This window comes from Heteronotia binoei, chromosome 8 (genome assembly GCF_032191835.1).
Source record: "Heteronotia binoei isolate CCM8104 ecotype False Entrance Well chromosome 8, APGP_CSIRO_Hbin_v1, whole genome shotgun sequence".
Classification (NCBI taxonomy): domain Eukaryota; kingdom Metazoa; phylum Chordata; class Lepidosauria; order Squamata; family Gekkonidae; genus Heteronotia; species Heteronotia binoei.
This window is the reverse complement of record NC_083230.1, coordinates 128055134-128081871: the sequence shown is the minus strand read 5'-3', so window position 1 is coordinate 128081871 and position 26738 is coordinate 128055134. Positions and strand designations below refer to the sequence as shown.

At 51.7% G+C, this 26738-nt stretch overlaps 1 protein-coding gene and 3 non-coding genes across 4 annotated transcripts in view; 2 read left to right on the top strand and 2 right to left on the bottom strand.

Moving 5' to 3' along the window:
* Positions 1–26738, bottom strand: part of LOC132576669 (filamin-C) — a 204861-nt gene that overhangs the window by 115363 nt on the left and 62760 nt on the right. The window lies entirely within an intron of this gene.
* TRNAI-AAU (transfer RNA isoleucine (anticodon AAU)) lies at positions 3802–3868 on the bottom strand. Its single transcript has one exon. It is a non-coding gene; the product is annotated as a tRNA-Ile (tRNA).
* TRNAA-AGC (transfer RNA alanine (anticodon AGC)) lies at positions 7984–8055 on the top strand. The gene has a single exon. It is a non-coding gene; the product is annotated as a tRNA-Ala (tRNA).
* Positions 8786–8857, top strand: TRNAA-AGC (transfer RNA alanine (anticodon AGC)). The gene has a single exon. It is a non-coding gene; the product is annotated as a tRNA-Ala (tRNA).

The window sequence follows — 26738 nt, the reverse complement described above, 5'->3', positions numbered from 1 at the left end:
TATAAGGCCTTCCTTCCAATTCCTAAAGGAGTCTTTTTTATTTCTCGAGTCTTTAGAGAGCTGTTTATGGAAGCCAACTCGGCTTCTTTAGGCTTTTCCCATTTTCCTTCTCATAGGAATCGTCGGTGATTGCGCTTTCAGTTTAGCCACCCCCGCCCAGGCTAACCTCTTCTGACCAGATCTGGCTAAGCAGGATTGGCTCTGGTAAGTGTTTGGATGGGAGACGTGGGCTGCCTCCTCAGTACTTGCCCTCCACTGAGTTAGGACCCACAAATGTTTTGCCTGGAGGGATGTTTAGCCTGGAGAGGGAGGCGGCTGAGAGATGATAGGATCACCATCTTCAAGTCCTTGAAGGGCTGTCATCTAGTGGAGGGAGGTGGAATTGTTTTCTGTGGCCCCGGAAGGTAGGACCAGAACCAATAGGTTGAAATTAAATCAAAAGAGTTTCCAGCTCAACATTAGGAGGAACTTCCTGACCGTTAGAATGGTTCCTCAGTGGAACAGGCTTCCTCCTTGGGAGGTGGTGGGCTCTCCTTCCTTGGAGGTTTTTCAACAGAAGCTAGATGGCCATCTGACAGCAATGAGGATCCTGTGAATTTAGGGGGAGGGGTTTGTGAGTTTCCTGCATTGTGCAGGGGGTTGGACTAGATGACCCTGGAGGTCCCTTCCAACTCTAAGATTCTATGAAAGGGGTCTATTATATTTAAAGATGCACTTAAAACAGAACTGGCCTCTACTCTCCAAGCTCCCAGCTAAAGCTCTTTCATATTACCTGCCTCAGCCTGGTCCTTTCAACTGGAGATTGCTGCGGGGGATTTGAACCTGGGACCTTCTGCCTGCCAAGCAGAGGCTCTGCCCCTCAGCCATGCCTCCCCCCCGCCCGCCCCTCCATCGTGTGCTGCCTTACCAAGACAGAAATGGACAGATACTCTCCTTATGCCAATATCCTGTATCCCTTGCGAGTGAACCATTGAAGCGTTTTCCGTATCCACATGTGACCACCAGGGGGTGCTCCATTGGCATTCAAAACTCCCTCCCCTCCCCAGCAGAATTGGTGCAAGGCGAAAAGGACCTTTTTGAGAACCTGCTTGGTGGAGTGGAGTGGTTAAAAGTGGTGGGTTCTAAACTGGGAAAATCGGATTTGAACATAAGAAAAGCCATGTTAGATCAGGCCAATGGCCCATCCAGTCCAACACTCTGTGTCACACAGCGGCCAAATACACACACACACACACACACACACTGTGGCTAATAGCCACTGATGGACCTCTGCTCCATATTTTTATCTAAACCCCTCTTGAAGGTGGCTATGCTTGTGGCCGCCACCACCTCCTGTGGCAGTGAATTCCACAGTTTGATTCCCTACTCCCCCTCTGAGAGCCACTTTGGTGTAGTGGTGAAGTGTGCGGACTCTTATCTGGGAGAACCGGGTTTGATTCTCCACTCCTCCACTTGCAGCTACTGGAATGGCCTTGGGTCAGCCCTAGCTCTGGCAGAGGTTGTCCTTGAAAGGGCAGCTGCTGTGAGAGCCCTCTCCAGCCCCACCCACCTCACAGGGTGTCTGTTGTGGGGAAGGAAGAGAAAGGAGATTGTGAGCCGCTCTGAGACTCTTCGGAGTGTTGGGCAGGATATAAATCCAATATCTTCATCTACCTCACAGGGTGTCTGTTGTGGGGGAGGAAGGGAAAGGAGATTGTGAACCGCTCTGAGACTCTTCGGAGTGGAGGGCGGGATATAAATCCAATATCTTCTACTTCTGCATGCAGCCAGCTGGGTGCCCTTTTGCCAGTCCCAGTTCTCTTGGTGGTCTCTCAGCCCCACCCACCTCACAGGGTGTCTGTTGTGGGGGAGGAAGGGAAAGGAGATTGTGAGCCGCTCTGAGACTCTCCGGAGTGTTGGGCGGGATATAAATCCAATATCTTCATCTACCTCACAGGGTGTCTGTTGTGGGGGAGGAAGGGAAAGTAAATTGTGAGCCGCTCTGAGACTCTTCGGAGTGGAGGGCGGGATATAAATCCAATATCTTCATCTACCTCACAGGGTGTCTGTTGTGGGGGAGGAAGGGAAAGGAGATTGTGAGCCGCTTTGAGACTCTTCGGAGTGTTGGGTGGGATATAAATCCAATATCATCTTCTTCTTCTTCGGCATGCAGCCAGCTGGGTGCCCTTTTGCCAGTCCCAGTTCTCTTGGTGGTCTCTCAGCCCTGCCTGCCTCACAGGGTGTCTGTTGTGGGGAGAGGAAGGGAAGGAGACTGTAAACCACTCTGAGACTCCTTCAGATGGTGAAAGGTAAAAACCAATTCTTCTTCTTCCTGTTCCTTCTCCTCGGCTCAAGGGCCCAGCATCTGTTTTCAGTGCCAGAACACATGAACAGATGGAACTGAAGTGTGTCTGGGCATGTGCTAGGGTTCCCAAGTCCAACCCCAGAAATATCTGGGGACTTTGGGGGTGGAGCCAGGAGACACTGGGGTGGAGCTAGGGGGAGGGGGGGAAATGGCGAGCTGCCCCGTCTCGGAGCGGGCGAGGCCGCTGCGCTGCTGCCTCTTCTCTGCTCACGGTGGCTGCTCCTCTGAGATGGGATCAGCCTGGGCTCATCTCAGAGGAGCAGCTGCGGTGGGCGGGGAGGGGGCGGCAGCGGCGCGGTGCGGCAGCCTCGCCCACTTCGGCATGCGGCGGCTGGCCATGCTCCCTGGCACCGTTTCCCCCTCCCCCCGCTTCCATTTTTTGGGGGAGCGGGGGAAGAGGGTGGAAATCCTGGGGTCCCCCACCAGGGCGGGAGGGTTAGGAAGCCTAGCATGTGCGGGGAGTACCACAAATTAGAGCAGGGGAGTCAAACATGCAGTTCGGGGGCTGAATCAGGCCCCTGGAGGGCTCCTCTCAGGCCCCTGGCAACTGACCGTTATCTGCTTCCTTCTCCATCTCTCTTGCTTCCTTCCGCATCACAGCTTGCTTTGCCAGGCTTGCTCAATCGCACAGGAGCTACAGAGCAAACGGAGGGAAGGCGTTTAAAAGGTGTGCGGTCCCTTTCAATGCGACGGCCAGAACTCCCTTCGGAGTTCCGTTGTGCTTGCCACACCCTTGCTCCTGGCTCCACCTCCAAAGTCTCCTGGCTCCACCCCTCCAGAGTCCTCAGATAATTCTTGAATTGGACTTGGCAACCCTATGCACAGCGACTCTGCAGGACTGGTCCTTCTCAGAGTTCAGGCTAGCCTGGGCTATCCAGGCGTGAAGATTTGCTCTGACGTTTGGCATCGCAGGACAGACAGATCGATGCCTGAACAATCCCCATCGGCTGAGAAAAGAGGCCACGAAACGGTGAAAGCCTCTGAAACCAACAATGGGGTTCATGACGACGCCACAGCTGGGCCAAGTCTATGGCTGCCAACCTCAAGGTGGGGTCTTCTGGGACCTTCTGCTTACCGAGCAGATGCTCTACCACGGAGCCACCGTCCCTCCCCTGATATATGAAGCTGCCTTCTACTGAATCAGATTTTGGGTCCATCAAAGTCAGTCTTGTGTACTCAGACTGGCAGCGGCTCTCCAGCATCTCAAGCTGAGGTCTTTCATGCCTCTTTGCCTGGACTCTTTTGAGCTGGAGATGCCGGGGATTGAACCTGGGACCTTCTGCTAACCAATCAGAGGCTGTACCATTGAGCCACCATCCCTCCCCTGACATATGAAGCTGCCTTCTACTGAATCAGATTTTGGGTCCATCAAAGTCAGTCTTGTCTCCTCATTCTGGCAGCGGCTCTCCAGGGTCTCAAGCTGAGGTTTTTCACACCTATTTGCCTGGACCCTTTTTTGGAGATGCCAGGGATTGAACCTGGGACCTTCTGCTTATTAAGCAGATGCTCTACCACGGAGCCACCGTCCCTCCCCTGACAGGTGAAGCTGCCTTCTACTGAATCAGATTTTGAGTCCACCAAAGTCAGTCTTGTGTACTCAGACCGGCAGCGGCTCTCCAGCGTCTCAAGCTGTGGTTTTTCATGCCTCTTTGCCTGGACCCCTTTGAGTTGGAGATGCTGGGGATTAAACCTGGGACCTTCTGCTAACCAAGCAGATGCTCTACCACGGAGCCACCATCCCTCCCCTGACATATGAAGCTGCCTTCTACTGAATCAGATTTTGGGTCCATCAAAGCCAGTCTTGTCTTCTCAGACTGGCAGCGGCTCTCCAGGGTCTCAAGCTGAGGTTTTTCACACCTATTTGCCTGGACCCTTTTTTGGAGATGCCGGGGATTGAACCTGGGACCTTCTGCTTACCAAGCAGATGCTCTACCACAGAGCCACCATCCCTCCCCTGACATATGAAGCTGCCTTCTACTGAATCAGTTTTTGGGTCCATCAAAATCAGTCTTGTCTCCTCAGACTGGCAGTGGCTCTCCAGCGTCTCAAGCTGAGGTTTTTCAAACCTACTTGCCTGGACCCGTTTTTAGTGGCGACGCCAGGGATTGAACCTGGGACCTTCTGCTTACCAAGCAGATGCTCTACCACTGAGCCACCATACCTCCCTTGACCAGCAGTGGCTCTCCAGGGTCTCTAGCTGAGGTTTTTCACGCCTACTTGCCTGGACCCTTTTGAGTCGGAGATGCCGGGGATTGAACCTGGGACCTTCTGCTTTCCAAGTAGATGGCTCTGCCACTGAGCCGCCGTCCCTCCCCATATATGCTAGAATTCGTATAAATACATGAATATAATAGAATTTGGTTTGCAAAGGATTTGCGTGGTCTATAAGACTTTTTCACCAGCAATCCGTGTTGTTCAACCCACCTGGGGATTAGCAGCCCTATGGAGATAGGCTGTTTTAATGGGAGTTCTGCAGCTGGCAGAAGGCAAAGGGCCGGGGTCTCCGAAGCACTGTGTGTCTGTGTGAATAATAAGACTTGAACCTCTGAGGTGGACTGCCAAGTCTGTGACTCCAGAGCTGGAAAGGAACGGTCTCTCCCCTGCTGGGGACTCCTGACTCACCCCTGACAGTGCAGCACATGGAACGGTGATGTTTCATGATTCTATTCTTTCTGTTTAACCCAGCGTCTCTTCCCGTCCTCCAGTCATGAGTCTATTTCCTGCCACTCTCTCGGGGTCAATGCCAGTGTGGGACTCCTGAGTCAGGCTCTCAGCACGGTGATGTGGCCCCATGACAGTCGAAGGGCAGCGCGTGGCGGACCCTCACAGTTAAAAACATAAGAGAAGCCATGTTGGATCAGGCCAATGGCCCATCCAGTCCAACACTCTGTGTCACATAAGAACATGAGAAGCCATGTTGGATCAGGCCAGTGGATCATCCAGTTCAACACTCTGTGTCACATAAGAACAGAAGAGAAGCCATGTTGGATCAGGCCAATGGCCCATCCAGTCCAACACTCTGTGTCACATAAGAACATAAGAGAAACCATGTTGGATCAGGCCAATGGCCCATCCAGTCCAACACTCTGTGTCACATAAGAACAGAAGAGAAGCCATGTTGGATCAGGCCAATGACCCATCCAGTCCAACACTCTGTGTCACATAAGAACAGAAGAGAAGCCATGTTGGATCAGGCCAATGACCCATCCAGTCCAACACTCTGTGTCACATAAGAACATACGAGAAGCCATGTTGGATCAGGCCAATGACCCATCCAGTCCAACACTCTGTGTCACATAAGAACAGAAGAGAAGCCAATGACCCATCCAATCCAACACTGTGTCATATTTTTTTAAAACTTAAAACATTAACACTCATTGCATTTAAAGGTGTTTTCTTTGTATTTCTGCCATGAGAGCTAGGGAACTGGGCAAAAGAAGCAATAGCTCTTTCCTTTCTTCCCCAGGGGACCAGAAGGGGGAGGAGGCTCAGCCAATAGAAGGAAGAGCGGCTTGGCTCAGAATCTCTGCTGTGTGATTGAGAGAGCCTGGAAAAACAAGCTCTGCCTTCCCCCCTTCCTCCCCAAGGGAAGAGCTTTAGCCGATGGAGAAAACAGAGGTTTTGCTCTGTAGCTCCTATGCGATTGAGCAAGCCTGGTAAAGCCAGCTGTTATGCAGAAGGAAGCAAGAGAGAGGAAGCGTGTAGAAGGAAGCAAGGAAGCAGATGACAGCCAGTTGCTCTGGGGCTTGATAGGAACCATCTGGGGCGGCCCTTATTTGGCCCCTGGGGTGCATGTTCTTCTAATGTCCAGCTGAGCAAGGATTTGGGAAAGGGCAGTCTGGAAATAGGGCGAGGTGACTATAAAGCCCTCTCATGCCAGTCAGCTCCACGCTGGAATCCTCGAAGGAATGCCAACTGGTCTTGGCAGCCTGCGACTGGTGTCCATCAAACGTTTATAGAAAACCGAGGGGGTCAACAGAGCCTCTGGCTGTCCATTGGAGATCTGCCAGATACCGTCAGAAGATTGTTTCCTCACTAGCTCGATACGTGTACTTGTGCTACGCATACGTAGAAGCCCTGCATGAGCTCATTTGCATATTAGGCCACACCCCTTGACATCAGGATCGTTCCACACGGGGCTTTTCCGTAGAAAAAGCCCAGGAGGGGCTCGTTTGCATACTAGGCCACACCCCCTGACAACAAGCCAGCCAGAGCTGCATTCCTGTGAGTTCCTGCTCAAAAAAAGCCCTGGGCCCACCCACAAAATGACTGTTGCAGGAGGCGGAGCCAACCATAGCCTGTCAGGAGTGAGGTTGCGATTAACTCTTGACGGTAGCTCTTCCACATTCCGGGAGGAAGCTCTTAACAGGATGCCTTCTAAAATGAACATAGCTTGAAAATGCTTTCTTGCAGGGCTTTTTTTGTAGCAGGAACTCCTTTGCATATTAAGCCACACCCTCCTAATATAGCTAATCCTCCTGGAGTTTACAGGGCTCTCCGTACAGGGCCTTCTGTAAGCTCCAGGAGGATTGGCTCCATCAGGAGGGTGTGGCCTAATAGGCAAAGGAGGTCCTGCTAGAATTCCTTACAGGGCTCTCCGTACAGGGCCTTCTGTAAGCTCCAAGAGGATTGGCTCCATCAGGAGGGTGTGGCCTAATAGGCAAAGGAGGTCCTGCTAGAATTCCTTACAGGGCTCTCCGTACAGGGCCTTCTGTAAGCTCCAGGAGGATTGGCTCCATCAGGAGGGTGTGGCCTAATAAGCAAAGGCAAAAAAAGCCTTTCACAGGCCTCCTTTTGAGGAGCTCACAGGAGCAGAGTTTGGGAATCTTTAAATTTTATTGTGCTTTTTCTTTCTCCCAACCCCTCCCCTCCCAATACTTGCTTCTGGGCTCCGTTGTTCAAACCCCCTGTGAGAATTTTACTGAACTCTTAAGATTTGACAAACTTTCTAATATTTCCCCGCACCACCAAAAAATGGGGAAATAACCAAAACATAGAAAGAAGACAGATGAAAATCTTCCTCCTGCCACTGTGGCTGCAGACGAGAAAATAATTTAAGAGGTACGCTGGGATGAAGGTTTTATTAGGACCGTTATAACTCAATAAACATCTTAAGGTAGATGCTGATGTCAGGAGTGTGTCCACACAGTTCCGGCTGGCTTGGTGTTGGCAGTGTGGCATAATATGGAAAAGAGTTCCTTTTGGGCTTTTGCTAAGGCCTGGGTGTGTGGCATATGCAAATAAGTTATGCAAATGAGTTGTGCTAAGAAGCTCTGGCACCTCTTTTTCTACGAAATGACCCCTGGTGGTAGAACACCTACTTGGCGTGCAGAAGGTCCCAGGTTCAATCCCCAGCATCTCCAGATAAGAAGAACCAGGCAGGAGGTGATGGGAAAGACCTCTACCTGAGACCCTGGGGAACCATGAAGTGGGGCTGTGGCTCACCAGGCAGGAGGTGATGGGAAAGACCTCAGCATGAGACCTTGGAGAGCCGTGAAGTGGGGCTGTGGCTCAGTGGTAGAGCATCTGCTCAGCATGCAGAAGGTCTCAGGTTCAATCCCCAACATCTCCAGTTAAAAGGGACCAGGCAGAAGGTGATGGGAAAGACCTCAGCCTGAGACCCTGGGGAACCATGAAGTGGGGCTGTGGCTCAGTGGTAGAGCATCTGCTCAGCATGCAGAAGGTCCCAGGTTCAATCCCCGGCAGCTCCAGTTAAAAGGGACCAGGCAGAAGGTGATGGGAAATACCTCAGCCTGAGACCCTGGAGTGCCATGAAGTGGGGCTGTGGCTCAGTGGTAGAGCATCTGCTCAGCATGCAGACGGTCCCAGATTCAATCCCCAGCATCTCCAGTTAAAAGGAGGTGATGGGAAAGACCTCAGCCTGAGAGCTTGGAGAGCCATGAAGTGGGGCTGTGGCTCAGTGGTAGAGCATCTGCTCAGCATGCAGAAGGTCTCAGGTTCAATCCCCAGCATCTCCGGTTAAAAGGAGGTGATGGGAAAGACCTCAGCCTGAGACCTTGGAGAGCCATGAAGTGGGGCTGTGGCTCAGTGGTAGAGCATCTGCTCAGCATGCAAAAGGTCTCAGGTTCAATCCCCAACATCTCCAGTTAAAAGGGACCAGGCTGGAGGTGATGAGAAAGACCTCAGCCTGAGACCCTGGGGAACCATGAAGTGGGGCTGTGGCTCAGTGGTAGAGCATCTGCTCAGCATGCAGAAGGTCTCAGGTTCAATCCCCAACATCTCCAGTTAAAAGGACGAGGCAGGAAGTGATGGGAAAGACTTCAGCCTGAAACCCTGGAGAGCCATGAAGTGGGGCTGTGGCTCAGTGGTAGAGCATCTGCTCAGCATGCAGAAGGTCTCAGGTTCAATCCCCAACATCTCCAGTTAAAAGGGACCAGGCTGGAGCTGATGAGAAAGACCTCAGCCTGAGAGCCATGAAGAGGGGCTGTGGCTCAGTGGTAGAGCATCTGCTCAGCATGCGGAAGGTCCCAGGTTCAATCCCTGACATCTCCAGTTGAAAGAACCAGCCCTGGGTGATACGAAAGACCTCTGCCTGGGACAGAGAGCGGTTGCCAGTCTGAGCGGACAACCCAGAACTTGATGGTGCTGATCAAATCCAGTATAAGGCAGCTGGCTGTGTTCAGAGGAGGGGGAAGGCTGCTGCTTAGGGAGGTGCCTTCACCTCTGGGATTTCCTCCTGGACATTCCCTGAGGGGAAAGCCGATGCCAGCGGAGTGACCCTTCTGTTTGCTGGGAGCCTGCTATTTACGGGGCGGGCAGGCCCCTGCTGCTGGAGCCTTCCCCTCCCCCCCTCCACGTCACCCGCTCGTCTGCGGAGCCTGCAAACCTCATGGGCTATTCTGGGCCGAGGGCGCATCAGAAGAGAAGAATGAGCCAGAGCCCCTGGCATCTCCCTTCCCTCCCTCCCTCCCTGGCCGGACGACTCAGCTCAGGGCCGCCCATGAGCGAGCACCTTTTTTTGAGCCATGAGCTGACCCCATGGAGGAGGAAGCAAGAGAAGAAAGCTCTGGCAAATGCCTCTACGGGGAACCTCACCATCCTCCAGACAGAAAGGGCCCGTGACCAGTGTTCACTCTGAGCTGCATAGTCTTGTGAGCAAAAATTCTACTTTGTGACAGGGCTTTTTTTGGTAACAGGAGATTGGACTAGATGGACCCTCCATGGTCTGATCCAGCAGGGCTCTTCTGACGTTCTTATGAAGGCCTCAGCCTCTCTGCCCTGTTGTTGGCCCTTCAGAGGAACTGGCTGCCCTCTGTTTGAGGCAGGAGGCTGGACTAAATGGACCCTCCCTGGTCTGATCCAGCAGGGCTCTTCTGATGTTCTTAGGAAGGCTCGGCCTCCCTGCCCTGTTGTTGGCCCTCCAGAGGAACTGGCTGGCCACTGTGTGAGACAGGAGGCTGGACTAGATGGACCCTCACTGGTCTGATCCAGCAGGGCTCTTCTGATGTTCTTATGAAGGCCTCGGCCTCTCTGCCCTGTTGGCCCTCCAGAGGAACTGGTTAGCCACTGTGTGAGACAGGAGGCTGGACTAGATGGAACCTTCCTGGTCTGACCCAGCAGGGCTCTTCTGATGTTCTTAGGAAGGCCTCGGCCTCCCTGCCCTGTTGGCCCTCCAGAGGAACTGGCTGGCCACTGTGTGGGACAGGAGGCTGGACTAGATGGACCCTCCCTGGTCTGACCCAGCAGGGCTCTTCTGATGTTCTTATGAAGGCCTCAGCCTCTCTGCCCTGTTGGCCCTCAGAGGAACTGGCTGGCCACTGTGTGGGACAGGAGGCTGGACTAGATGGACCCTCCCTGGTCTGACCCAGCAGGGCTCTTCTGATGTTCTTATGAAAGTCTCTGCATTGCTGCCCTGTTGTTGGCCCTCCAGAGGAACTGGCTGGCCACTGTGTGAGACAGGAGGCTGGACTAGATGGATCCTCATTGTTTTGATTGAGCAGGGCTCTTCTGATGTTCTTATGAAGGCCTTGGCATCTCTACCCTGTTGTTGGCCCTCCAGAGGAACTGGGTGGCCACTGTTTGGGACAGGAGGCTGGACTAGATGGACCCTCCCTGGTCTGACCCAGCAGGGCTCTTCTGATGTTCTTAGAAAGGCCTCGGCCTCCCTGCCCTGTTGGCCCTCCAGAGGAACTGGCTGGCCACTGTGTGAGACAGGAGGCTGGACTAGATAGACCCTCACTGCTCTGATCCAGCAGGGCTCTTCTGATGTTCTTAGTAAGGGCTTGGCATCCCTGCCCTGTTGTTTTGCCTCCAAAGGAACTGGCTGGCCACTGTGTGAGACAGGCTGGGCTAGGGTTGTCATGCTCCCACAAGTGGAGGTGATCCCCGGTTTGGAGGGCCTCAGCCCTCCGTGATCCCTTCCCCTGAAGAACCCATTTGCTCTGCAATGTACTCTGCATGAAGACATCACCTGGAAGTGACATCATCATGCTGGGGACGCTCTAGGAATCGCAGTGGAGGAGTGTCGAATCTGATGGGCCATTTGCTGGAACAAGCATAGCTTCTGTCACATTCTTATTGTCACATTCTCTGGGTGCAGGCAGGCAGGAGTCCAAAGCCAGTCCAAGGTCAAAGTCCGGGAAGTCAAGCAGGAGCCAAGTCACCAATGCAGAATCACAAACCGGAATCAGAAGTCAATGTCCAAAAGCCAAAAAGGTCAGGGTGCCAAGGAAATCAAGCAGGTCAGGATCAGGAATCAGGAAGGAGCGTGGATGCAAGCCAGAGAATAGACTTGTTGCTTCCCCAAGGTTACCAGGTCCTGGGTGGGAGCTATATGGGAGTCTCAATCTGCCTGCTCTCTGGGTGGCAGTCACTCTGCTAGAACTCAGGGCTGAGAGATTGAAGCCTCGGCGTGCCTCATTTCTTCGCTCTGAGAGTTCTTTCCGGAGCCTGCTTCGAACTCTTGAGATGGGAGGAGGAGAGCTTGGAGGAGATTGATTGTCAACAGCCGACACTGGTGCCTGGAGAGTGACTGATGGGCCAGCTGCTGTTTGTTCAGCTGAGGAACTGGCTGGCAACTCTTCCAGGTCTGTTAACCCTTCCAGCTCCTCGTCAGGGCTCATGACACTTATCAGAGAACCTTCTGTTGGCTATCCCAGCACTCAGGGCGGCCTGTCTGACACTGACTGGAACCCAGGCCTTTTCCATTGTGGCTTGGTTCTGTGGGAAGGGCTCCCTGAAGAGGTTAATTTTACTATTCTGCCATTGTACCATTTTACATTCTAAACCACAGCCTACCAGATAATTTTACTTTGCTGTCATTGGTTCTTAAATCTGTACCCTGTTGCATTCTGGGCCACCCAGCTCTGTATGGCTTTGCTCACTGTGCTGGATTCCTCGTCTGAGGAAGTGTGCTTAAGAGCACACGAAAGCTGACGTTCTCAATAAAACTCGGTTGGTCTTAAAGGCGCCACTTGACTCCTGCTTTGTTCAACTGCTTCAGACCAACACGGCTGCCCGCTTGGATCTATTCAAATTATAGAAATGGTTACAAGAAAGTAAGAATAAGAAACGATTGTGTAAATGATTGGGATATGGGTCTGAAACGAAAGATAAACTAGAAATGTTAAATGACGGTTTTAGAACTACCTTTGACCTCCGTTTTACACTTTTAGATTTATGTACGGAATTACAGGTTGTTTTTTTTTGTTAATTGTATATAAAGTGAATAAACTATAAATATGGAATTAAAAAGGACAAAAAAAAGACCCGCCTATTTGCCAGGATTTTGAAGGCGTTTGAAACGCAGCTATCTTATAAAGCAGGGCTTCCCAACCTCTAGGCCATAGACCAGTACCAGTCTGTTGCCTGTTAGCAACCGGCCGTGAGTTGTATAATGATTTCATTATATATTGCAATGTGATAATAATAATAATACATTGGATTTATAACCTGCCCTCCACTCCGAATCTCAGAGTGGCTCGCAATCTCCTTTACCTTCCTCCCCCACAACTGACACCCTGTGAGGTGGGTGGGCTGAGAGAGCTCTCACAGCAGCTGCCCTTTCAAGGACAACTCCTGCAAGAGCTCTGGCTGACCCAAGGCCATTCCAGCAGCTGCAAGTGGAGGAGGGGGGAATCAAACCCCGTTCTCCCAGATAAGAGAGCTATGGCTGACTATAGCCATTCCAGCAGCTGCAAGTGAAGGAGTGGGGAATCAAACCCAGTTCTCCCAGATAAGAGAGCTCTGGCTGACCATAGCCATTCCAGCAGGTGCAAGTGGAGGAGTGGGGAATCAACCCGGTTCTCCTAGATAAGAGAGCTCTGGCTGACCAAGGCCATTCCAGCAGCTGCAAGTGGAGGAGTGGGGAATCAAACCCGGTTCTCCAGATAAGAAAGCTATGGCTGACCCAAGGCCATTGTGGATCGAAAACTGGCTGAGTAATAGGAAGCAGAGAGTGAGTATAAATGGGCAGTCTTCGCAGTGGAGGACGGTAAGTAGTGGGGTGCCGCAGGGCTCGGTACTGGGTCCCATGCTCTTTAACTTGTTCATAAATGATTTAGAGTTGGGAGTGAGCAGTGAAGGGGCCAAATTTGTGGATGACACTAAATTGTTCAGGGTGGTGAGAACCAGAGAGGATTGTGAGGAACTCCAAAGGGATCTGTTGAGGCTGGGTGAGTGGGCGTCAACGTGGCAGATGCGGTTCAATGTGGCCAAGTGCAAAGTAATGCACATTGGGGCCAAAAATCCCAGCTACAAATGACAAGTTGATGGGGTGTGAACTGGTAGAGACTGACCATGAGAGAGATCTTGGGGTTGTGGTAGATAATTCACTGAAAATGTCAAGACAGTGTGCGTTTGCAATAAAAAAGGACAACGCCATGCTGGGAATTATTAGGAAGGTAATTGAAAACAAATCAGCCAGTATCATAATGCCCCTGTATAAATCGATGGTGCGGTCTCATTTGGAGTACTGTGTGCAGTTCTGGTCGCTGCACCTCAAAAAGGATATTATAGCATTGGAGATGTGTGTGTGTGTGTGTATATTTGGCCGCTGTGTGACACGGAATGTTGGACTGGGTGGGCCATTGGCCTGATCTAACATGGCTTCTCTTATGTTCTTATTCCAGCAGCTTCAAGTAGAGGAGTGGGGAATCAAACCCGGTTCTCCCAGATAAGAGTCTGCACGCTTAACTACCACAAATTGCAGTATTGTATCATCCCAAAACCATCGCCCCGACCCACGCCGGTCTGTGGAAAAATTGTCTTCTGTAAAACGTGTCCCTGGTGCCAAAAAAGTTGGGGACAACTGTTATAAAGAGATAGATTGGAGGTTTTTTTATTTTATATATTTGGTTAAAGGGCTTTTTTTGGTAGCAGGAACTCCTTTGCATATCAGACAACACCTCCTTTTTCACCCAAAGGGTGTTTTACATGGAATTCACTGCCACAAGAAGTGGCAGTTACAAGCAAAAACAGCTTCAAGAGGGGATTGAATAAACATGTGGAGCAGAGGTCCATCAATGGCTATTAGCCATAGTTTATCGTTGGAACTCTCTGTCTGGGGCGGTGATGCTCTGTATTCTTGGTGCTTGGGAGGGGCAACAGTGGGAGGGCTTCTCATGTCTGGGCCCCACTGGTGGACCTCCTGATGGCACCTGAGTTTTTTGGCCACTGTGTGACCCAAAGTGTTGGACTGGATGGGCCATTGGCCTGATCCAACATGGCTTCTCTTATGTTCTTATGTGACACAGAGTGTTGGACTGGATGGGCCTTTGGCCTGACCCAACATGGCTTCTTTTATGTTCTTATGTGACAGAGTGTTGGACTGGAAGGGCCATTGGCCTGATCCAACATGGCTTCTCTTATGTTCTTATGTGACACAGAGTTTTGGACTGGATGGGCCATTGGCCTGATCCAACATGGCTTCTCTTATGTTCTTATGTGACACAGAGTGATGGACTGGATGGGCCATTGGCCTGATCCAACATGGCTTCTCTTATGTTCTTATGTGACACAGAGTAATGGACTGGATGGGCCATTGGCCTGATCCAACATGGCTTCTCTTATGTTCTTATGTGACACAGAGTGTTGGACTGGATCGGCCATTGGCCTGATCCAACATGGCTTCTCTTATGTTCTTATGTGACACAGAGTGATGGACTGGATGGGCCATTGGCCTGATCCAACATGGCTTCTCTTCTGTTCTTATGTGACACAGTGTTGGACTGGATGGGCCATTGGCCTGATCCAACATGGCTTCTCTTATGTTCTTATGTGACACAGAGTTTTGGACTGGATGGGCCATTGGCCTGATCCAACATGGCTTCTTTTCTGTTCTTATGTGACACAGTGTTGGACTGGGTGGGCCATTGGCCTGATCCAACATGGCTTCTCTTATGTTCTTATGTGACACAGAGTGTTGGACTGGATGGGCCATTGGCCTGATCCAACATGGCTTCTCTTCTGTTCTTATGTGACACAGTGTTGGACTGGGTGGGCCATTGGCCTGATCCAACATGGCTTCTCTTATGTTCTTATTCCAGCAGCTTCAAGTAGAAGAGTGGGGAATCAAACCCAGTTCTCCCAGATAAGAGTCTGCACGCTTAACTACCACAAATTGCAGTATTGTATCATCCCAAAACCATCGCCCCGACCCACGCCGGTCTGTGGAAAAATTGTCTTCTGTAAAACGTGTCCCTGGTGCCAAAAAAGTTGGGGACAACTGTTATAAAGAGATAGATTGGAGGTTTTTTTATTTTATATATTTGGTTAAAGGGCTTTTTTTGGTAGCAGGAACTCCTTTGCATATCAGACAACACCTCCTTTTTCACCCAAAGGGTGTTTTACATGGAATTCACTGCCACAAGAAGTGGCAGTTACAAGCAAAAACAGCTTCAAGAGGGGATTGAATAAACATGTGGAGCAGAGGTCCATCAATGGCTATTAGCCATAGTTTATCGTTGGAACTCTCTGTCTGGGGCGGTGATGCTCTGTATTCTTGGTGCTTGGGAGGGGCAACAGTGGGAGGGCTTCTCATGTCCGGGCCCCACTGGTGGACCTCCTGATGGCACCTGAGTTTTTTGGCCACTGTGTGACCCAAAGTGTTGGACTGGATGGGCCATTGGCCTGATCCAACATGGCTTCTCTTATGTTCTTATGTGACACAGAGTGTTGGACTGGATGGGCCTTTGGCCTGACCCAACATGGCTTCTTTTATGTTCTTATGTGACAGAGTGTTGGACTGGAAGGGCCATTGGCCTGATCCAACATGGCTTCTCTTATGTTCTTATGTGACACAGAGTTTTGGACTGGATGGGCCATTGGCCTGATCCAACATGGCTTCTCTTATGTTCTTATGTGACACAGAGTGATGGACTGGATGGGCCATTGGCCTGATCCAACATGGCTTCTCTTATGTTCTTATGTGACACAGAGTAATGGACTGGATGGGCCATTGGCCTGATCCAACATGGCTTCTCTTATGTTCTTATGTGACACAGAGTGTTGGACTGGATCGGCCATTGGCCTGATCCAACATGGCTTCTCTTATGTTCTTATGTGACACAGAGTGATGGACTGGATGGGCCATTGGCCTGATCCAACATGGCTTCTCTTCTGTTCTTATGTGACACAGTGTTGGACTGGATGGGCCATTGGCCTGATCCAACATGGCTTCTCTTATGTTCTTATGTGACACAGAGTTTTGGACTGGATGGGCCATTGGCCTGATCCAACATGGCTTCTTTTCTGTTCTTATGTGACACAGTGTTGGACTGGGTGGGCCATTGGCCTGATCCAACATGGCTTCTCTTATGTTCTTATGTGACACAGAGTGTTGGACTGGATGGGCCATTGGCCTGATCCAACATGGCTTCTCTTCTGTTCTTATGTGACACAGTGTTGGACTGGGTGGGCCATTGGCCTGATCCAACATGGCTTCTCTTATGTTCTTATGTGACACAGAGTGATGGACTGGATGGGCCATTGGCCTGATCCAACATGGCTTCTCTTCTGTTCTTATGTGACACAGTGTTGGACTGGATGGGCCATTGGCCTGATCCAACATGGCTTCTCTTATGTTCTTATGTGACACAGAGTTTTGGACTGGATGGGCCATTGGCCTGATCCAACATGGCTTCTCTTATGTTCTTATGTGACACAGTGTTGGACTGGGTGGGCCATTGGCCTGATCCAACATGGCTTCTCTTATGTTCTTATGTGACACAGTGTTGGACTGGATGGGCCATTGGCCTGATCCAACATGGCTTCTCTTATGTTCTTATGTGACACAGAGTGTTGGACTGGATGGGCCATTGGCCTGATCCAACGTGGCTTCTCTTATGTGACACAGAGTGTTGGACTGGATGGGCCACTGGCCTGATCCAACATGGCTTCTCTTTTGTTCTTACGGCTACATCAAGGGTGAGTGGCCTAATATGCAGAGTTCCTGATTTTAAAAAAAGGCCTGTTTGGTTGTAACGGAAAATGTTGGTGAGTCATGGTGACTATGATTGTAAGCTGTCTTGAACCCTGAGGAAAGGTGGCATAAGTTTGTTTTATTTCATTTATTTATAGTCCACTTTTCTCACTCGGACACTATGGCAGATTACACAGAGTGAATCGAGAAGACAATCCACAAATGGGGCATTGAGTAAATGCAAGAGGATTAGGGTTGTAGAACCAGCCAGAAGTCTAAAAACAGCCATGAAGCAAGGCGTGAGTGTGAACATGACACACTCGGTGATGCAATAGAAAAGATCCAGCATCCAGTTTCACCTGGAAGACTAACACAATTTGTGGCGGGGGAGACGCTTCTGTGAGTCACAGCTCACTTCTGCAGGTTCTGCTAGAAGGTGAGTCCGTCTGCCCTCATCTCCTGGAGAGTGGAATGAGTTCACTTCTTCGGATAGCAGCGACGCAAGCATTCCATAACGCAATTCTCCTTTCAGCAAGCTCTACTCCCGGGGTGGCCAAACTTGTAAAGAGCCACTCGGAATCAAGAGCCAGTTTGGTGGAGTGGTTAAGGGTGCGGACTCTCCTCTGGGAGAACCGGGTTTGAGAGAAGGGCGGGGTATCAATCTGCAGTCTTCTTCTTCTAAATGTCAGATGTTCGAGAGCCACAGGATATGAATTGTCAGACGTGAATGTTTGAGAGCCACAAGACAGGAAGGAAGGAAGGAAGGAAGGAAGGAAGGAAGGAAGGAAGGAAGGAAGGAAGGAAGGAAGGAAGGAAAGAAGGAAGGAAGGAAGGGAGGGAGGAAGGGAGGGAGGAAGGAAGGGAGGGAGGAAGGGAGGAAGGAAGGGAGGAAGGGAGGAAGGAAGGGAGGAAGGAAGGAAGGGAGGGAGGGAGGGAGGGAGGGAGGGAGGAAGAGAGGGAGGGAGGAAGGAAGGAAGGAAGGAAGGAAGGAAGGAAGGAAGGAAGGAAGGGAGGGAGGGAGGAAGAGAGGAAGAGAGGGAGGAAGAAAGGGAGGAAGGAAGGAAGGAAGGGAGGGAGGGAGGGAGGGAGGGAGGGAGAGAGGAAGAGAGGAAGGAAGGAAAATAGATGGGAGGGGGAGGGAGAGGTGGAAAGAAAGCAACTTTAAATGCATTCTCCAAGCCGCCGGCAGGCTTGGCTTGGCGAAGTGATTTAAGAAGTAAAATGCCTTCTCCAAGTCAGCCAATGGGGCAATGGGGGTTCAGGAGCGTATCAACCAGGGACCCCAATCATTTTCCTAAGTGACTTTTTGAAACTTCTGCTGTGGGACTCTACCTGATCAATGCCATGCTTCTGTGAAAAATCAATGAGACTCTTAAGTACACAAATTCAGGGCTTTTCTGAGCAGGAACACACAGGAACGCCATTCCGGCCGGCTTAGCACCAGGGGGCGTGGCCTAAGATGCAAATAAGTTCCTGCTGGGCTTTTTCTACCAAAAAAAGCCCTGTGTGAAACAAGGGTGACATCAGGGGGTGCAGCCTAAGATGCAAATGAGTTCCCGCTGGGCTTTTTCTACAAAAAAAGCCCTGCACAAATTCATTAGCAGAACACTTAATAAAAGCATATTTGTTCCTGGTGATGGGGGGGTGGGGGGTGGGGAAGACCTTTTCTCCCTTGGGTTGCCAAGTACAATTCAAGAAATATCTGGGGACTTTGGGGGTGGAGCCAGGAGCAAGCGTGTGATAACCATCATTGAACTCCACAGGGAGTTCTGGCCATCACATTTAAAGGGACCACACACCTTTGAAATGTCTTCCTTCCATAGGAAACAGTGAAGGATAGGGGCACCTTCTTTGGGGGCTCATAGAATTGGACCCCCTGTTCCAATCTTTTTGAAACTTGGAGGATATTTTGGAGAGAGGAAGGGGTGCTATACGGAACATTTGGTGCCTCTACCTCAAAAACCAGCCCCCCCCCAGAGCCCCAGATACCAGCGGATCAATTCTCCATTCCCTATGGCAGGATTTCCCAAACTGCCCCCCCCCCCCGGTGGCTCAGTTATTTTTACACTTCTCCTTCATGGCCCACTAAAATTCGGGGGTGGAGCCAGGAAATCGTCTCTTTCTTCTATAGAAGTCTCCAAGGAAAACAGAGCTCAGGCTTTGCAGCATGTGTCAGTCTTCAAGCCTAGCTTTTATCTGCACAACACAGAGACATTGGGGGATGGAAGGATGGAAAACGGAGCTCAGGCTTTGCAGCCTGTGTCAGTCTTCAAGCCTAGCTTTTCTCTGCACAACAGAGAGACGGGAAAGGGAGAAAGAAGAGCAGAGCTCATGCTTTGCTGGGGATGGGGCTAGCTTTTGGCTTTTCTTGTGACCCGGTATTGCTGCTTCCATGGCCCGGTACCGGGTTGCGACCCTGCAAATGGGAACCGCTGCTCTATGGGAACCGGTCTCCATAGGGAATAATAGAGTTTCCAGCAGACATTTCCCTCCCCTCTCCCTTGCTTTCTGATGACCCTGAAGCAGGGGGGGGCCACAGTGCAGATTGGAACACTGCTCCCACCCCCCGGAGAGATGGAAACCCTCTTTCTCGTGAGCTGTGATTAGGGGCTCCCTGGGAATGGTGGGAAAAGGGGTTTCCCCAGTCTCCCACACCCCTTTTCCTCCTTCCAGGGGCCCTAATCACAGAACCACAGAAGGGTTTCCCTCTCTCCGCGGGGGTGGGAGACCCCTGCTGTTCCAATCTGCACTGTGCGCCCCCCCCCCTCCAACACACACACACAGAGCAGAAGACAATCCCCACAATATCCACCCCTCCTGCCTTTGTAGCAGGAGGGGGGGAGAGATTAAAAATAGCCACTGAGGCATCCTCCCTGTGCCAGCCAGCAGTGGGGAGGGGGCCCCAAGTGGCGTTTGGGGGGGGGACAGGGCGGTGTGGGGCGGGGGGGGGCGTCCTCCTCCTCGCCCCCGAGCCAATCCCGGCCCCTCTGCTATCCTTAGCGCCCAATCCCCGCCTCTTGCATTATCTCAGGGGGGGATTAAAAAGAAAGTTACTCATCCCTTTACTTGTATATGGTCACGGCGCGGGCATTCTTGAAAGTCCTTCCCCCTGACGCCGAGCAGAGGGGTGGGGAGGGTGCCTTGGGGGGTGGAAGGAGGGGTGGGTGGGTGGGAGACGCTCTTTAAAACCCCCCATCCGCCTGGCTGGCCCTTCCACTTTTGAATGGCACAGGGGAAAGTCGCAGACGCCCACCCCTTTTCTCTTCTGTCTCTCTCTCTCTCTCTCTCTCTCTCTCTCTCGCCTTTGCCTCGCCTCCTCTCTCTGGCTCGGCTCAGGACGCCCAGAAAAGCAGAAGGCAAAGTCAGAAGGCAAGGGGGGCACAGAAAAAGGAAGAGCCCCCCCTCCACTCCCTCCAGATCTCGGATATTGCACATTTCCAGCCGGGCCCCTTTCGCTGCTGCTTTCTCTGGATCCTATTTTCTTTCTGCTCCGCCGGGAGGAAGAGGACGGCTCGGCTTGGAGGAAGCAAACTTTTGGAGAAGTTTGAAAAGGAAGCGAGTCGGGGAGAGGAATCAGGCGAGCGACCCCCTTCCCGCTCCTCCGCCGCCGCCACCGATCCCAATACTCTGCAGCCGCCCCGGGACGGTCCCTTTCGCCTCCCCGGCTGGTTCATTTCGCCGAGCTCCGAGTCGAGGCTGGTCAATTTCGCCCTCGAGCCAGGGCTGGTCAATTTCACCCTTGAGCCAGGGCTGGTCAATTTCACCTAACCAAGGACTGGTCAATTCCGCCCTCTAGCAAGAGCTGGTCAATTTCACTTCGCCCCCGGAGCAAGGGCTGGTCAATTTCACGCGCGCCTCCGGGAATTGCCTTTTTTTTTGCAGCCGGGCGCCCCTTCAGCCCGACTGTCCCCGACGGAACCAGCGGCTCTCCCGACCCCAACAATGAATAGCAACAGCTACTACGACCAGCCGCCCCAGACTTACTACCAGGGCGAGGAGCAGGAGGAGATGCCGGCCACCGAGAAGGACCTGGCCGAGGACGCGCCCTGGAAAAAGATTCAGCAGAACACCTTCACCCGCTGGTGCAACGAGCACCTCAAGTGCATGAACAAGCGGATCGGGGACCTCCAGAAGGACCTCAGCGACGGCCTGAAACTCATCGGCCTCCTGGAAGTCCTGAGCCAGAAGAAGATGTACCGCAAGTACCACGCCCGCCCCAACTTCAGGCAGATGAAGCTGGAGAACGTCTCGGTGGCCTTGGAGTTCCTAGACCGGGAACACATCAAGCTGGTCTCCATCGGTGAGTTGGGGGTCGCCCTGGAGGGAGGGGGGGAGGGAGGAAGCGCCCTGAGGGAGGGGCTAGAGGGCGCAGCTGCTCTGCCCCTAGGCCCAGTAGCCTACAGATGGGGAAGGGGCTTGGAGAAAGGTGAGTGGCGGAGAGAGCCTGTGGAAAGGTGTATCCCCCAGAAGTCCTGACCTCCTCGGCCCCAACTAACTTGAACGCGGGAGCTGAGGAGGATTGGCCCTGGTCGGTGCTTGGATGGCAAAGGCGAGCCCTGTCCCGTTAGATCTGGGCACGGGGTGGGCCCTGGTTAGTGTTGGGATGGGAGGCCACCAAGGTTGCTCTGCAGAGGCAGGGGGCCACAAGCCACTTCTGAACTTCTCTGCTGTGACCAGAATAGCCCAGGCTAGCCAGATCTGGCCAGATCTCAGAAGCGAAGCAGGGTCAGCCCTGGTTAGTGTTTGGATGAGAGACCACCAAGGAACATGAAGGTTGCTGTGCAGAGGCAGGCAAGGGCAAACCACCCTCTGTTCCTTTCTTTCCTGGGAAACCCTTTGGGGTCACCATAAGTGGGTTGGGACGTGACTTTCCTCCCACCGTACTCGCTTGCCATGACCTGGATTGGTCTAGTCCTCTGAGAAGCTAAGCAGGGTCGGTCCCGGTTAGTACTTGGATGGGAAACCAGCAAGGAAGTTAAGGGTTGCTATGCAGAGGCAGGCGATGGCAAACTATGTCTATTTGTCTGCTCTGCCCTCCCCTGGATGGCCCAGACTAGCTTGATCTCCTCAGATTTCAGAAGCTAAGCAGGGTTGGCCCTGGGTAGTCATTGGATGGGAGACGACAAAGGAAGAAGTCCAGGGTCGCTCTGCAGAGGCAGGCAATGGCCAGCCACCTCCATATATCCTTTCCCTTGACCTGGGTGACCCAGGCTAGCTCGATCTCCTCACATCTCAGAAGCTTAGCAGGGTCGGCTCTGGATAGAACTTGGATGGGAGACCACCAAGGAAGTCCAGGGTTGCTCTGCAGAGGCAGGCAATGGCCAGCCACCTCCATATATCCTTTCCCTTGACCTGGGTGACCCAGGCTAGCTCGATCTCCTCACATCTCAGAAGCTTAGCAGGGTCGGCTCTGGATGGAACTTGGATGGGAGACCACCAAGGAAGTCCAGGGTTGCTCTGCAGAGGCAGGCAATGGCCAGCCACCTCCATATATCCTTTCCCTTGACCTGGGTGACCCAGGCTAGCTCGATCTCCTCACATCTCAGAAGCTAAGCAGAGTCAGCTCTGGATAGAACTTGGATGGGAGACCACCAAGGAAGTCCAGGGTTGCTCTGCAGAGGCAGGCAATGGCCAGCCACCTCCATATATTCTTTCCCTTGACCTGGGTGACCCAGGCTAGCTCAATCTCCTCACATCTCAGAAGCTAAGCAGAGTCAGCTCTGGATAGAACTTGGATGGGAGACCACCAAGGAAGTCCAGGGTTGCTCTGCAGAGGCAGGCAATGGCCAACCATCTCCATATATCCTTTCCCTTGACCTGGGTGACCCAGGCTAGCTCGATCTCCTCACATCTCAGAAGCTAAGCAGAGTCAGCTCTGGATAGAACTTGGATGGGAGACCACCAAGGAAGTCCAGGGTTGCTCTGCAGAGGCAGGCAATGGCCAACCATCTCCATATATCCTTTCCCTTGACCTGGGTGACCCAGGCTAGCTCGATCTCCTCACATCTCAGAAGCTAAGCAGAGTCAGCTCTGGATGGAACTTGGATGGGAGACCACCAAGGAAGTCCAGGGTTGCTCTGCAGAGGCAGGCAATGGCCAGCCACCTCCATATATCCTTTCCCTTGACCTGGGTGACCCAGGCTAGCTCGATCTCCTCACATCTTAGAAGCTAAGCAGAGTCAGCTCTGGATGGAACTTGGATGGGAGACCACCAAGGAAGTCCAGGGTCGCTCTGCAGAGGCAGGCAATGGCCAGCCACCTCCACATATCCTTTCCCTTGACCTGGGTGACCCAGGCTAGCTCGATCTCCTCACATCTCAGAAGTTAAGCAGGGTCAGCTCTGGATAGAACTTGGATGGGAGACCACCAAGGAAGTCGAGGGTTGCTGCGCAGAGGCAGCCAAGGGCAAACCACCGTTGAACATCTCTTGCCTCGAAACCTGTGAGGGGCTCCTGCAATTGAGCTGTGACTTGACAGCCCGTTGTGTCGTTGAGTTACAGGATACAGTTTAGTGTGGACTATTTTATGATGATAAATCCATACATAAACACGAGTGCGAAATCATTAGACAGGCGATGGCAAACCGCCTCTTCTTGCCTTGAGAACCACACGTCAGCGGTGACTTGACGGTCCTTATGACTGCCTCCGTATTTGGGAAAAGAGGGGAAGAGATGGGGGGGGGGATGGGCTGCCCTTGAAAGTTGTTCTTTCCTTGACCCCAGCTTCTTGAGCAGCGTCAGCTTCCCAGGATACACAGCATTCTTCGTCTGTGCTATCGCAACTCACCTGGACACGTTATATTACGTTTCCAGTTTGCGTGTCAGCGCTGTCGAAGTTCCCTACAGAACGGGAAAAGCCATAATTCTGCGGGGCGGAGGGAGTTTCAGAGGGTCGCTGTGTTGGTCTGTAGATGAAGAGCTGGATTCGAGTCCAGTCACCCCTTTGAGGCCAACAAGATTTTGGGGTTTATGAGCTCTTGAGTGTCAAATCTACCTTTCTTGGCGTGGGCCGGGGGAGGGATAATCTTGGAATGGTGTGTCGGCTTCTTGGACTGCACAGGACGCCCCGTTGGTCAATGTTGCGATGAATTGTTCCGTGCAGGCCGTTATGGTGCGGTTGACCCTGCAAATGTATTTGTAGACAGAATTTGTTCCGTTTTCCTGGATTAACATTTGCGGAGTGATGTGGAACTCCTCAGGGCTCTCCTTGAACTGAAAGATGTCACAGCTTAGCGAGAGACTCCTGGCTGCTTGTGCCAAGTGACCAAGAGAGAGAGATCTTGGGGTCGTGGTAGAGAACTCACTGAAAATGTCAAGTCAGTGTGGGACTGCAATAAAAAAGGCCAACGGCATGCTGGGAATTATTAGGAATGGAATTGAAAAATCAGCCAGTACATATGAACATATGAAGCTGCCTTATACTGAATCAGATCTTTGGTCCATCAAAGTCAGTATTGTCTTCTCAGACTGGCAGCGGCTCTCCAGGGTCTCAAGCTGAGGTTTTTCACACCTATTTGCCTGGACCCTTTTTTGGAGATGCCAGGGATTGAACCTGGGACCTGCTTCCCAAGCAGATGCTCTACCACTAGGCCACCATCCCTCCCTTAGTATTCTCGGATGCTGTTAGCCACCCTGAGCCTGCTTGGCGGGGGAGGGCGGGATACAAATAACATTTTACTTACTTACTTACTTTTACTATCATAATGCCCCCAAATAAATCAATGGTGTGGCCTCATTTGGAATACTATGTACAGTTCTGGTCACTGCACTTAAAAAAAGATATTATAACATTGGGAAAAGTGCAGAAAAGGGCAACTAGAATGATTCAAGGGTTGGAACACTTTCCCTGTGAAGAAAGATTAAAATGCTTGGGGCTTTTTAGCTTGGAGAAAGGTCGACTGACATGATAAGACATGATAAGCGGTGACATGATAAGAGGTTTACAAGATTATGCATGGGATAGTAAAGGCAGAGAAAGAAGTACTTTTCTCCCTTTCTCACAATACGAGAACTCGTGGGCACTCAATGAAATTGCTGAGCAGTCGGGTTAGAACAGATAAAAGGAAGTCCTTCTTCACCCAAAGGGTGATTCACACATGGAATTCACTGCCACAGGCGGTGGTGGCAGCTACAAGCACAGACAGCTTCAAGAGGGGACTGGATAAGCATATGGAGCAGAGGTCCATCAGAGGCTATTAGCCACAGCCACCAGCGAGCCTGCAGCAGACGTGGACTATTGCACCCTTCTTAAATCTTCGTTCGCGAAGCCAAGCCGAGAGAGAGATAGAAGGAACTCTCTGTCAGTGATGTTCTGTATTCTTGGTGCTTGGGGGTGGTGAGAACAGTGAGAGGGCTTCTAGTGTCCTGGCCCTACTGGTGGACCTCTTGATGGTGCCTGTTTTTTTGGCCATTGTGTGACACAGAATGTTGGACTGGAAGGGCCACTGATCTGATCCAACATGGCTTCTCTTATGTTCTTATGTCTGGGGCAGTGATGCTCTGTATTCTTGGTGCTTGGGAAGGGCAACAGTGAGAGGGCTTCTAGTGTCTTGGCCCCACTGATGGACTTCCTGATGGCGCCTGGTTTTTTTGGCCACTGTGTGACACAGAGTGTTGGACTGGATGGGCCATTGGCCTGATCCAACATGGCTTCTCTTATGTTCTTATGTGACACAGAGTGTTGAACTGGATGGGCCATTGGCCTGATCCAACCATGGCTTCTCTTATGTTCTTATGTGACACAGAGTGTTGTACTGGATGGCTTCTCTGATGTTCTTAAAAGCTTTGATGGCTACAAATCCATCTTGTTGCATTAGTTTAGTGACTCAAAGGCTGACCTGTGAATCAGAAAGTGTCGCTTTCCAGAATGATACTGGCTGTGCCTTTTTTTGCTGATCTTAGGCAGAGCTGTTCCTCCGTTCTGTGATGTAGGGGTAAGCGTGGTCTTGAAGGATAGATCCAGGTGGGCAGCCATGTTCTGAAGCAACAGTACAAAGTGTGAGTCCAGCGGCACCTTTACACGAAGTTTCATTCTGGTATAAGCTTTCAGGTGCACCCCCAGAATTAAACTTTGTTGATCTTAAAGGTGCCGCCGGACTCACACTTCGTTCTACCGGATGGGTTTTTGTATATTTTTATTGACCTCTGAGGAAGGCCCTTAGGGGCCGGAATGTGTTCAGCCAAGGGGAAGGAGGGTGAGGCAAGTGGCAGAAAAAGTGGGTTTTAACTTAGGACTTCGAGGAGATACACAGGGTGAAAATGCATGTTGAAAATGCATGGAACAGGCTTCCTCGGGAGGTGGTGGGTTCTCCTTTGGAGGTTTTTAAGCAGAGGCTGGATGGCCATCTGACAGCAACGTGGATCCTGTGAATTTAGGGGGAGGTCTTTGTGAAGGAAGGCCGAGTGCAGAAGAATCGATGCTTTTGAGCTGTGGTGCTGGAGAAGACTCTTGAGAGTCCTTTGGACTGCAAGAAAATCCAATCAGTCAGTCCTAAGGGAAATCAACCCAGACTGTTCCCTGGAAGGTCAGATGCTGAAGCTGAAGCTCAAATACTTTGGCCACCCAATGAGAAGGGAGCACTCCCTGGAGAAGACTCTTGAGAGCCCCTTGGACTGCAAGAAGATCCAGTCAGTCAATCCTATGGGAAATCAACCCAGACTGTTCCCTGCAAGGTCAGATGCTGAAGCTGAAGCTCAAATACTTTGGCCACCAAATGAGAAGGGAGCACTGCCTGGAGAAGATCCTAATGCTGGGAAAGACAGAAGGCCAAGAAGAAGGGGATGGCAAAAGAGGAGATGGCTGGACAGCGTTACTGATGTAACAAACACGGACTTGAGCAGACTTCGGAGGATGGTGGAAGACAGGAGGGCCTGGCGTGACTTTGTCCAGGGGGTCGCATAGAGTCGGACTCGACCGTGCGACTGAACAACAACTTTGTGAATTCCCTGCATTGTTCAGGGCGTTGGACTAGATGACCCTGGAGGTCCCCTCCAACCCTATGATTCTATGTTTGAC